Source organism: Schistocerca serialis, chromosome 6 (genome assembly GCF_023864345.2).
Source record: "Schistocerca serialis cubense isolate TAMUIC-IGC-003099 chromosome 6, iqSchSeri2.2, whole genome shotgun sequence".
NCBI classification, from domain to species: domain Eukaryota; kingdom Metazoa; phylum Arthropoda; class Insecta; order Orthoptera; family Acrididae; genus Schistocerca; species Schistocerca serialis.
Window position 1 is genome coordinate 130,277,712 of NC_064643.1, and position 14,109 is coordinate 130,291,820.

At 41.5% G+C, this 14,109-nt stretch overlaps 1 protein-coding gene across 1 annotated transcript in view; it reads right to left on the reverse strand.

The window, feature by feature from the left end:
* LOC126484123 (venom dipeptidyl peptidase 4-like) overlaps nucleotides 1-14,109 on the reverse strand; it is a 411,056-nt gene that overhangs the window by 383,076 nt on the left and 13,871 nt on the right. The window lies entirely within an intron of this gene.

The window sequence follows — 14,109 nt, forward strand, 5'->3', positions numbered from 1 at the left end:
TCGGAAGTTCTGGAGGAACTGTTGTTGACTTCTGGAGGTGCTTCAGCTACATGGGAGCTGGTAGCGTAATGGTACGCGTCGAGCGCTGTAGATAAGATGTCGCGGGTTGTATTACATTCGTTGCTACATATACTCCTGGAAATGGAAAAAAGAACACATTGACACCGGTGTGTCAGACCCACCATACTTGCTCCGGACACTGCGAGAGAGCTGTACAAGCAATGATCACACGCACAGCACAGCGGACACACCAGGAACCGCGGTGTTGGCCGTCGAATGGCGCTAGCTGCGCAGCATTTGTGCACCGCCGCCGTCAGTGTCAGCCAGTTTGCCGTGGCATACGGAGCTCCATCGCAGTCTTTAACACTGGTAGCATGCCGCGACAGCGTGGACGTGAACCGTATGTGCAGTTAACGGACTTTGAGCGAGGGCGTATAGTGGGCATGCGGGAGGCCGGGTGGACGTACCGCCGAATTGCTCAACACGTGGGGCGTGAGGTCTCCACATTACATCGATGTTGTCGCCAGTGGTCGGCGGAAGGTGCACGTGCCCGTCGACCTGGGACCGGACCGCAGCGACGCACGGATGCACGCCAAGACCGTAGGATCCTACGCAGTGCCGTAGGGGACCGCACCGCCACTTCCCAGCAAATTAGGGACACTGTTTCTCCTGGGGTATCGGCGAGGACCATTCGCAACCGTCTCCATGAAGCTGGGCTACGGTCCCGCACACCGTTAGGCCGTCTTCCGCTCACGCCCCAACATCGTGCTGCCCGCCTCCAGTGGTGTCGCGACAGGCGTGAATGGAGGGACGAATGGAGACGTGTCGTATTCAGCGATGAGAGTCGCTTCTGCCTTGGTGCCAATGATGGTCGTATGCGTGTTTGGCGCCGTGCAGGTGAGCGCCACAATCAGGACTGCATACGACCGAGGCACACAGGGCCAACACCCGGCATCATGGTGTGGGGAGCGATCTCCTACACTGGCCGTACACCACTGGTGAACGTCGAGGGGACACTGAATTGTGCACGGTACATCCAAACCGTCATCGAACCCATCGTTCTACCATTCCTAGACCGGCAAGGGAACTTGCTGTTCCAACAGGACAATGCACGTCCGCATGTATCCCGTGCCACCCAACGTGCTCTAGAAGGTGTAAGTCAACTACCCTGGCCAGCAAGATCTCCGGATCTGTCCCCCATTGAGCATGTTTGGGACTGGATGAAGCGTCGTCTCACGCGGTCTGCACGTCCAGCACGAACGCTGGTCCAACTGAGGCGCCAGGTGGAAATGGCATGGCAAGCCGTTCCACAGGACTACATCCAGCATCTCTACGATCGTCTCCATGGGAGAATAGCAGCCTGCATTGCTGCGAAATTTGGATATACACTGTACTAGTGCCGACATTGTGCTTGCTCTGTTGCCTGTGTCTATGTGCCTGTGGTTCTGTCAGTGTGATAATGTGATGTATCTGACCCCAGGAATGTGTCAATAAAGTTTCCCCTTCCTGGGACAATGAATTCACGGTGTTCTTATTTCAATTTCCAGGAGTGTATTTTTAAAAAGCAATTTTGCTGTTTTCTGAAGTTATCAGTTTAATGAAACTTCAAACTTAATTCCCTTCACTTCTCACCCCAAAAAGCCGCATGTGGAAAAAGGCTAACTTCTGCGTCATTTTGTCCTTTTCGGGTTTAATAGACTTCCAAGTAGCAGATGCATCTCGAAGCTTTTGTATTATATGTGGGGAGAGCGCAACGTGCCAAAATAGCCAGAAAAGTATTTTCTACATTAGCTGCCGTCTGGTAGTGGCACTTTATTCTTCTTCAAATCTTTTGTAACAGCTTTAACTCAGAACAAGTTTTCTACATGCATGTAATCAATAAACTGAATGTGCACTGTCAGACTGTTATAGATAACATCAGAGAATTCGCATATATAGTTGATGATTAATTTCTCTCTCATGTTTAGTATTGTTTTAACAACACTGAAAGAAACCTTACGAAAATTGTGCACTGTATTATAAGAAATGAAATAAAACTACCTACGATAATCTTACGACAAATGTTTGTTTTAATAAAACTGAGTATCTGTACACAAGCGAGCTTCTATTGGCACGAATTAGATACATACTACTCACTTAGATTCCGATTGGATCCGTGTATAATTGGTATCCTGTGTCATACTCAACAGGTATGCAAACGTGACATTTCATAAACAATGTTATGTATTCCTAGAAACCCAAAGCGGAAAGAGGCGTTGCCTGTTGTGCAGCATTGTAAGTTTTCACTATTGCACTATGAGCTGAAAGTACTTTCTTGCGATTTCGTTATCGATGTTTGATCTGACTGCTTGTAGCTCTTTCACAGAAGGGATAAAAACGTTTCTCTCTGCGAGACTGGCACCGCCAACCATAAGAGACGCTTATTCACAGGTGATCACGTCACCACACAGCTAGAGAAGATGTATGTATTGAGTTTTCCTCTTACGAGGCCAATAGTGGCTAGAACACGCAAAGCGCTATTTAAAGGACGAGATTAGTTGCGATTGCCACGTGCAACGACTTTCCTGGGCTGAAAACCGTAAGTTCACAATCTTTTGTTACACCTCAAGCGATATTAACTCAGATTATGCAATGGAAATGACGTGAAAAATCAAGTGAACTTTAATGCTTAATTCCGTGCATGCCAGGAAGTAACTCGTCGATCACAGCGTTGCCAAACATAGCTCGCCTTGTTGCCAAATCGAAGTTACAGTACCAGCAGGAAGAGGACGAACTTATGTGACCCTAGAGCGGGCTGGAAAGTGACCATACAAACACGCGGCTGCTATGGCCTGGAATACGTAATGCGTCTGATTCGCACTTCTGTAGCTAGGTTTAGGGACTGGAGCGTAGTTGCTAATAATACTCAGAACTGACTGCAAACTAAGCATCATAAATCTGTAAATCTCACAGTTTATCAAAAAACTAAAAACCCACCTCGATTACGAAAAAAGCACCTAGTGTAACACTAGGTGCTTTTTTCGCAATCAAGGTGGTTTTTTAGTTTTTTAATGTATTAACCAACGATTGCTGACGCGCTGCGATGTTGAAGATTCTTAAACTCTCATACCTGTTTTTATATTTCTTTCGCAACTGTACTCAAAACCAAAAAACTCATTTACAGACGTTGTCGTGCCTCGCCAATAGTATAGCACACCAAACAAATAAAAATAAAAAAATAGTATGTGTGTGTGTGTGTGTGTGTGTGTGTGTGTGTGTGTGTGTGTGTGTGTGTGTGTATTCATGATCTATGGAACAAGTATTAAACTAATGTAATCTAATCCTATCATATTGCAGACTAGCCGTGAAGAGTCATGAATTACCGAAATTTTCGCCAATATCAGTAACCAAATCTTAACTTGAAAATAAAAGACGACAGTTTTGTAATAAACCGGGACTCCTATCAAGACCCTTTCTTCCCTGTTAACTAACCACGAAAGATGTCTGATATACCTCCATTCAGAAGTAACAAAGTGTGTATGCATTTAAAGATGAAGCACATGATGTTTTGTTCTGTGACGGCGATACGAACCCAACATGTAATCGGATTGTTAACTAAGTAAAATCAAATGTTACGTATCAGTTATTCTTACCAGCTGGTAGGTGTTTTAATCTAAAATAAGGATACAAATTTTTGTGCCTGAGCGACAATCGAACCGCACTGCTATCGTTCTTCTTTATCGTCCCTGAATATAGCTTAAGTATCAATTGATTGCTCACCAACAGTAAGATGTGTGTGTGTTTGTCCAGAAATTGTTGGCAACACATGAACAGACATTAAAAATGCACGTCATTTTCATTAGCAGGCCGGTGTGCACGTAATAGGGCTTGAAATGGACTTATGAATTGGCAACATCGTCGTAAACATTTGGCAACACTGTGATAGTGCAATCACTTCCGTGTATGGTACTGAATTGACTCGCTAAACTTACATGATATTCCCTTTCCATTTGAATGACTTGTGCTATATAATCCTCATGTAATCTAAGACACTGAGACAGAAAATTCAATTTTTTGGCTAAAGAAATGCTATTCTTCAGATTAGTGACAACGTTTGTTATCTTTCACGATGCATTATGAGACTGAGCGACCAACACCATGATGAGAGTGGGGTGCTGGCAGCAGTGTGTCCGTAGCCCCGTGGTACCACCCACGTCTTGTGTCGCAACGGTTCAAGGAGTCATCAGTTCTACCTGTGGTAGGGGCCAGCGTGTGCGAGCTTTTTTTTCAGATCTATTTTACAGGGCTGCGATTTTCCAGAAAAAATTCTGTAACGAAATCAGGAGAAAACCTTTACACATCAAATCCTCTTGGTAGCTCGACACAGAAAGTTGCATTAATGGACATAGATCTCGGCTTTCTGACTGCCAAGCTGCTTCACAATACAAGCGTCTCTGAAGAAATTCGAATCGACCGTCAACGATATGAAATTCAATATTGTTCTTCACTTAAGACTCACATGCCAGGGTGATAAGTACGAAGGAAAGGAACCTCTTGGTTACTACAGGGTCTCCATGCTAAATTTCCACAGTAGCAATTAGGAACTCTCTGCAGACATTTGCTAACAGTGGCTCTAGCAACTTACTTTTTCTCTGGGTAGCTTCAAATATGGGCAATTTTGTCGCTTTAAATCCAATTGAATATTTTAAATATCACTTTTGAACAGCGTTCACTTCTCCATTATTTAATGTATGATCCTCAAAACAAGCAATTTGCCATAGTAGCTATAGTGCAGGTTCTGAAAGGTAAAGACACAGTGTTTCGCATCCATTTACCATAGGGAATCAAAGAAAGAAACCAAACACATTACACTGCATTTACTCTCTGTGCCTTGACTAACACATATGAACCCATGACAAAAATAAATTATTTGAAGAATCTCCCGTGAAACGAAAAAGAACAAGATGTGACGCTTTAATTATAATGCACTGGATCAGAAACAATGAAATTAATTCTGTGGCACATTGATGTATTGCACACTAGTGTACTTAAAATACTTATCAATAAAAACAGTTTTGCACCTCATTTGCTATCGAGTGTAAAACACAAATCGTAGACAGATTTTATGGGTCACCACTCAACAACATTAAATCATTCTACACCGTCAAGAGTGAGGAGTGGAGCAGACGTTGTCGGCAGAAGGTGAGGCAGCTCAGTGCCTCAGCCCCCGCCGGTAGGCAGCAAACGGGTCCCAAAGAACTCAGATGCATGCGGTGTTCAGAGGCGGATGGTCGGCCAAGAAATCTCTCGCTACAATATTGTTGAACCAAACTGTTATTACCAATGTGACAGAAAGTGAAATATATTGTACACTTGCATGAATTATACTCATAGCTTCCGCACCGAGAGGAAAGGGGCGATAAGAATTTTGTTGACGTGTGCTTATGGCTACCAGACATCGCAATAGCTAGTCTCGCGTTTTATCTAAAGACTGTGGTCATAAACAAGAGTAATGTACTGAGACTGCAGTCAAGAGTTCCTCCGGGATGTGTAGCAGTACAATCTTGCCTGATCGAGCATATTGCCGAACATAGAATTCAGAGGGGAATGCGACTGTATTGTCCACCTTACGTGAACGACTCGGCGGTCAGTTTTTTTCTCTAAGACTGTATGTACAACACATATTGCACGATTAAGAACGAGAAGAATTTAAAAAAAATTGTTTATGAGAGCAACGTTAACTATAGCGTTCGAAGTATTCATTGTATTGTATACGTGTGTGCCCACTCAAGGAAGACAAGGATACGCAATCTAGCTTGAATATTATAAATGCACCTCAGTTTGTGTATGAACTCAAACTTAGGTTGATAATCATTTTGAAAATTTAGCAGTGCTGTACCCACTGGTGTTAAACTCGTTTTCAACCACTGATTCCCACAGCTACAGGAACACTACTTTTGATACTTCTTAGACAAAATACTTACGCAGTGCTATCAGACGAAAAGATCAACCTGAGACAAACTGTGAGAAGTTTGTTTTACAACCTTCACACCTGGATAAAGAGCATTTCCTGTTTGAGATACCTGTGAACGTTGCACCATAAGATGATTTAAGAAGAAACTAAATTCCTTCAGCTACGCCAATGTTTAAAGAAATCGTCTTAACGGCACTAAATCGTGGTTTGTGAATCGTTTACCGGCCGTACTCTGCCGCATTTCGCTGGTTTGAAGGCAAAAATCTTACTGACAAATTTCACAGATGGAAAAGGGGGATGAAATGTCTCCCACTGGAAGGTGATGTTGTTTTATTTAAATGATTACAAAATCAGCTAAAACGAACAGTGAGGTTGTCAGTATAAGCACATTACTGTTGTCAGTACGATGTTTCACCACCCAGGGCCTGTAATGATAAAGGGCCCGTTTACGTCAGGCATATTGTATACAGAAGTGGAAGAGAGAGCACCACCAAATTCTACAATCCGTATGCATTGCATACACACAGAAATTACTGTTACAGTGTACTTGTGGAGCCCAATGAGTGAATTCCATACTTTCCGGTGAGAAAGAGCACTGGCAAACAGTCCTCGCTACATTAGGTTACTTAAAATGGTGTCACTCTGAGCTAGAATTTATGGTCAGCGACTAAGTGTAAGGACAGTGAGTCGGATGCAGGTTTTGCAACGGTGAAATACTTTCCTACATTACAGAAGCGAATATTAAATTTGAACTAATATTGCGAAAATTTGGAACTTGGATAGCTTAGAATGAAAATCTTTCTGTTTATTGCAAAGGAAAACAATTGATTTTCTATAACGTTCTCTGTCAAACACAACTTGAAACAGGTCACTTCGACCAAATAATATGGAAGAACTGACAGCGACGTATATCGGAAGGCAGTAAGGTGCCTTGCCTTTTGGTTTGGCAGTATTCGACAGCCATTTCTAGGCACAAGTAAATGAAGAAAGGCAGCGCGTTTTTGTTATCAAGTAACGTCTTCATCAATTACTTTAGTTGTAATGTGATCTACGAGCAATTGCTGATGTTTGATATTAACCTGAAAAGGATTCCGTAGACAGGGAAAGAACCTGTTCTTGGGCAACTACTTCAATGATGACCAAAAGACCTTAAATGATCTTCAAGCACATGTGTTCCAGCAGCGGTATGAATAAAACGATCGTAATAAAGACGGTAATAACCGAATTATCCGGTAGCTTCACCCTTCGCAGTGGATTTTCTCGAACTAAGAAATTTCCTTAATCAGTGAAAATTTCAAAATGGCTTCACATCGAAGAAGTGATGCCTAGAGAGTCTTTACATCCTGCTGACATAAGAATAGCATAGTCTCCGCGTCAGAAGCTTGCTTCTACTTAACCATTTAACAGACTCGCATTTTGTCCATCGTGATTAATTTTGTGAGCTAAGCACATCATCCATTACAGCACACTCCTGGGGCTGGGAAATGTGGCCACAATGGTCTGGTGGAACGAACTATCACAAGTGCAATGCATGGGTTCAGGAATTTACTTTTAAGAGACACAAACAGATTTACTTTACCTCCAGTAACCTCAAGAGAAAGCTGTTATAATCCAGAATCCGCATTAAACATCACGTTCCTTCATTCCCAACTGCACAGAGCCGGTTTACTTTGGGAAATGACATAGGTGGAGGTCATGGTAAACAGAAATACTGTCGCCAGTAAACTTACTTACATTAGAAAATTTTATTTTATTTGATGAACCGATAGCCATTTAAAGGAAAAGGGCTCATATTTTATTTGTACTTGATTGAACTAGAGACGTTGATAAACTTGGTGCTGGACTGTGATTCGAACTCGTATCTCCTCTTTCGAGGATCTGAATCTCTCGGGAGAGTATAGTTCGATCATTTCGTTCCTTTTTCCAACACTGCAATCTTCTCTATGTCTCCTCCAAAGGTAAGTATGTGGGTCCGATTCCTGATCCAGTACAAAAATATTCCTAATTCCATTTCAAGCCGTATCACGTGCACACCGGCCTGCTAGTGTAAATGACGTGCATTTTTAATGTTTGTTCATGTGTTGCCAACAATTTCTGGTCAAGCACGCACACATCTTACTGATGGTGAGCAAGCAATTGATACTTAAGCTATATTCAGGGACGATAAAGAAGAACGATAGCAGTGCGGTTCGATTGTCGCTCAGGCACAAAAATTTGTATTCTTATTTTAGATTCAAACACCTAGCAGCTGGTAAGAGAAACCGATACGTAACATTTGATTTTACTTAGTTAACAATCCGATTACGTGTTCGGTTCGTATCTCCGTCACAGAACTTCATATCATGCGCTTCATCTTTAAATGCATACACACTTTGTTACTTCTGAATGGAGGTATTTCAGACATCTTCCGTGGTTAGTTAACAGGGAAGAAAGGGTCTTGATAGGAGTCCCGGTTTATTACAAAACTGTTGTCTTTTATTTTCAAGTTAAGATTCGGTTACTGATGTTGGCGAAAATTTCGGTAATTAATGACTCTTCACGGCTAGTCAGCAATATGATTAGATTAGATTAGATTAGATTAATACTTGTTCCATGGATCATGAATACGACATTTCGCAATGATGCGGAACTTATCATTTTAATGAAAGATTTCTTTACGTACCGGTATTCAATTTCTTTACAACAATTTTTTACCCCCTCTCTCATTCTTTTTTTTATTTTTATCACGCTCTCTCTCTATCTGACACACACACACACACACACACACACACACACACACACACACACATTCTTTTTTTATTTTTATTTGTTTGGTGTGCTAGACTATCGGCGAGACACGACAACGTCTGTAACTGAGTTCTTTAGTTTTGAGTACAGTTACTAAAGAAATATAAAAACAACTATGGGAGCTACTGATATATAATTCTTAGTTTGCAGTCAGTTCTGAATATTATTAGTAACTACGCTCCAGTCCCTAAACCTAGTTACAGAAATGCGAATCAGACGCATTACGTATTCCAGGCCATAGCAACCGCTTGTTTGTGACGCCAGCTATGGTCACTTTCCAGCTAGCTCTAGGGTCACATAAGTTCGTCCTCTTCCTGCTGGTATTGTAACTGAGATTTGGCAGCAAGGCAAGGTATTTTGGCAACGCTGTGATCGACGAGTTACCTCCTGGTGTGCATGGAACTAAGCCTCAAAGATCAATTGATTTTTCACGTCATTTCCATTGCATAATCTGAGTTAATATCGCTTGAGGTGTAACAAAAGATTGTGAACTTACGGTTTTCAGCCCAGGAAAGTCGTTGCACGTGGCAATCGCAACTAATTTCGTCCTTTAAATAGCGCTTTGCGTGTTCTAGCCACTATTGGCCTCGTAAGAGGAAAACTCAATACATACATCTTCTCTAGCTGTGTGGTGACGTGATCACCTGTGAATAAGCGTCTCTTATGGTTGGCGGTGCCAGTCTCGCAGAGAGAAACGTTTTTATCCCTTCTGTGAAAGAGCTACAAGCAGTCAGATCAAACATCGATAACGAAATCGCAAGAAAGTACTTTCAGCTCATAGTGCAATAGTGAAAACTTACAATGCTGCACAACAGGTAACGCCTCTTTCCGCTTTGGGTTTCTAGGAATACATAACATTGTTTATGAAATGTCACGTTTGCATACCTGTTGAGTATGACACAGGATACCAATTATACACGGATCCAATCGGAATCTAAGTGAGTAGTATGTATCTAATTCGTGCCAATAGAAGCTCGCTTGTGTACAGATACTCAGTTTTATTAAAACAAACATTCGTCGTAAGATTATCGTAGGTAGTTTTATTTCATTTCTTATAATACAGTGCACAATTTTCGTAAGGTTTCTTTCAGTGTTGTTAAAACAATACTAAACATGAGAGAGAAATTAATCATCAACTATATATTCGAATTCTCTGATGTTATCTATAACAGTCTGGCAGTGCACATTCAGTTTATTGATTACATGTATGTAGAAAACTTGTTCTGAGTTAAAGCTGTTACACAAGATTTGAAGAAGAATAAAGTGCCACTACCAGACGGCAGCTAATGTAGAAAATACTTATCTGGCTATTTTGGCACGTTGCGCTCTCCCCATATATAATACAAAAGCTTCGAGATGCATCTCCTGCTTGGAACTCTATTAAACCTGAAAAGAACAAAATAAACCTGAAAAGAACAAAATGACGTAGAAGTTAGTCTTTTTTCACATGCGGCTTTTTGGGGCGAGAAGTGAAGGGAATTAAGTTTGAAGTTTCATTAAACTGATAACTTCAGAAAACAGCAAAATTGCTTTTTAAAAATATGTAGCAACGAATGTAATACAACCCGCGACGTCTTATCTAGGGTGCTCGACACTTTACCGTTATGCTACTAGCTCCCATATAGCTACAGCACCTCCAGCAGTCAACAACATTTCCTCCAGAACTTCCGAATTCCATATTGCTATGAGATGACGCATATGGCCGGATCTAGACTTCTGAGAGACCGACAGTTACAGCTTTTCTTTTGCACTGCACGACGTTTTCAACAAACAGAACACGCAGTAGAGTAGCTCAAATGGAAAGGAACACTTCCCATTTAAAATTTCTGCAACCTCCAATGTTGGCAGTATTGTGTTGATGGTCATTACGTGATTTTATTTCGGTGATTACAAAATAGAGTCGAATGTATGCACTGGGGGAATGACGCAGAAGTTAGCCTTTTTCCACATGCGGCTTTTTGGGGTGAGAAGTGAAGGGAATTAAGTTTGAAGTTTCATTAAACTGATAACTTCAGAAAACAGCAAAATTGCTTTTTAAAAATATGTAGCAACGAATGTAATACAACCCGCGACGTCTTATCTAGGGTGCTCGACACTTTACCGTTATGCTACTAGCTCCCATATAGCTACAGCACCTCCAGCAGTCAACAACATTTCCTCCAGAACTTCCGAATTCCATATTGCTATGAGATGACGCATATGGCCGGATCTAGACTTCTGAGAGACCGACAGTTACAGCTTTTCTTTTGCACTGCACGACGTTTTCAACAAAAAGAACACGCAGTAGAGTAGCTCAAATGGAAAGGAACACTTCCCATTTAAAATTTCTGCAACCTCCAATGTTGGCAGTATTGTGTTGATGGTCATTACGTGATTTTATTTCGGTGATTACAAAATAGAGTCGAATGTATGCACTGGGTAGCCGAGGTAGCTAGTTCATGGCGATTCGGTAAACCAAGTACATGAATGTACTGAACATACTGCAAACCACTACAGGGAGCCTGTGTGTCACAATTCTCATCGAGTGTGTCGCATCGGCGCTATGATAGGATAAAGAGCCTTAGTGAAGATGGTTTGGTGGTCTGTTGGATTGATGCTAGGGTCCTATCATAATGGTCTCAGTTCGATTACAACTTCTGCCCATGAGTTTTAATAGGGAGAGACAGATTATATTCTCTTCTGGCTACGCCAAGTGAAGAAGGTGTAATGACATTGTGGTCTGAAATTCACATTAAACATGATATTCCTTCTCTGCCAAGTAGATGTTAGGTTGAACCACAATAAAGTCAGGAGTGGCGTAATGTGGGAACTCTATCACCAGGAACCTTTCTTATACTAGTTATTTATGTCTAGTGACGAAACAAACGCTATGTAGGGTCACAGGACACTTATTCCATCTTTTATTTGAGCTTCTGTATGTCGATAAAATTGGTTCTGAACTGGGAATGCTACTCAGACCGCCCTAAAAGCGGAATTTGATCCCTTTGTGACAATGCAGCTCGACTACTACTTGTTGTTTGTTCAAAACTGCAGATTCCTCAACATCTCGACATATTGCGCATGAGTGGGTTCGAATCCTTGCCCGGCACTAAAGTTTTCATTGTGAATTATCAAGCTCTAGCGTGAGAACACCTATCTGCTGGTGGAGAATAATTTTGATTTTTAATTCATTTTCATTCGTTGTCAACACTAACGATATCTGACGTTTTAGACTCCCAATGAGACACAGAACTATTTGAGAGATCACTGTAAGTTCAAGGACGTTATTCCGAGCTGATGGTGGAGAAAAATTCGGTAGCTGACGTCTCTTTGTGTATAGTCAACAACGATATGTGTGGGACTCGATTCCCAGTCAGCACTGAACTCTTTGTCATATTATTTCTATTTCAAACATGCTCACACGTCGCTGCTGGTGTAACAAACCCATATTTAACGTTCGTATTCTCTAGAATATAACAGCGATAGGTGCCGGGTTGGAGTCCGAGGAAGGAAAAAATTAATGTTACATCTTGTCATTTCAGTTAAAACATCTAGCTACTTCCGAGAAAATCCGATGTGTCACAGCTGATTGTGCTTCAATAACAATCCGATTAGGTTCTGGGTTCGAATCCCTGTCCAACACAAAGCTCTACCTCACGGCATTTCAAGTAAGTTACTTGTGGAGAAGCAATATTTAACATCTCTCGTAGTTCGTTAACAGGGACAATAGATGCTGGGTAGGAATTCGCGTCCGTTAAAAATGTTTACGTTATGTAATTTAAAGTTGATATTTGCTAACTGATACTGTCTAAAATCGAGGTTTATCACTCTCTGTATGCATAGTCAGGAATGACTGTTAGTTTCCGTCAGTCACGACATCTTAGTCTGCATGACCTGGGATTGAATCCAAAAGCAGAACGAAACGGTTCGTCGTGTCATTTGCAGTTCATACATATTCTCAACTAGCTGCTCGTGAATAACTTAAGTTTTTAATGTCATTTTGTGTTAAATAACAAGTACGGTATGTTACTTTGAAGAGGAAATCATGAATACGACGAACTTACTACGTGCATTACCTATCTGGCGTAATAATGAGAGTGGTAACATTTCAGGTATGTCATTTATTGCAATAAATGTGATTTTACAGGCCTTAAGGACAATCTTTTCTGTGCTAAGGTGTTCCCTGATATTTGTAGTATCGTGATATTACTTTACATCTTGAATTATTGCGATACAGGGCAGAGTTTTCTAGCGGTGACTTGTTGGAACCATTTTCAATAGTCAAACGACTGTACCAAGGAGCGATTAGAGGACCTGCTAGACAGCTGCATTATGCGGGTTGCATGCGAATCAGGCGAAATGCAATTCAGGTCGTTCGGATACTTTTGAGCACGACTGTACGTGCTTTGAGACGCGATAGAATTAGTGATTCTGGACAAAAAAAACTTCATATGAACATATGCTCTATTGTGAATGGTTTCCGAGAAATGGCATGTTTAATACCATTTTTGTACGTTTTTCTTTAATAACTCGAAAACAACACAATCCAACGAAAATTTGTCTCAGTATACAATGAAACTAAATTAAATTTGCAACAAGAAAGGTCCTATTTACTTTTTGTCAAGGACTAACAGTTTGCGCGAAGAGATCGCGAGAATATTGGAAATCTCGCGGGTCGCTAATGCGTTGTAGCTTAGGTATTTTTTGTAGGCCAGCTTGAGATGGTTTTGCGACTTGATAGACCACAAGCGTCCTGTACCAAAATGTCGATCTCAACTTCCTCTCTTCTACTGTTGTACGTTGTAAACAGTGACACTGAATAATACACAAAATAAATCGAAGTGCAGATTAAAAGTGTTCCGTCTCGGAAACCATTCAGAATAGAGCATGTGTCCACATAAGTTTTTTGTTCAGAATCACTAATGCTATTACTCGTCAATTCACGTACCTTTCCACTTGACCCACCCTGTATATAAACAGCAACGGTTCTCTCACCTTTACATCAGTCAATTTTGTTCCGTTAAGAGCGACGTGTTGAGTTCTATCCGCAGGAAAGTCTTGACTCCAATCGCAAGTCTGCTCCGATACTCCGTAAGCTCGTATTTTTGTCATTAAACGCCAATGCGGGACGGTGTCAGATGCCTTACTGAAATCAAGGAACGTGGCATCAACCTGGGCGCCGTTGTCCACTGCACTGTGGATCTCATGGCGGAAAAGAGCGAGCTGACTTTCGCAGGAAATGACCTCTCGATTATATCCCATAAATGTTCGACGGGATTCATGTCGGGCGATCTGGGTGCCCAAATCATTCTCTCGAACTGGCCAGAATGTTCTCCAAACCAATCGTGATTAATTGTGGTCTGATGACATGGTGCATTGTCATCCATGAA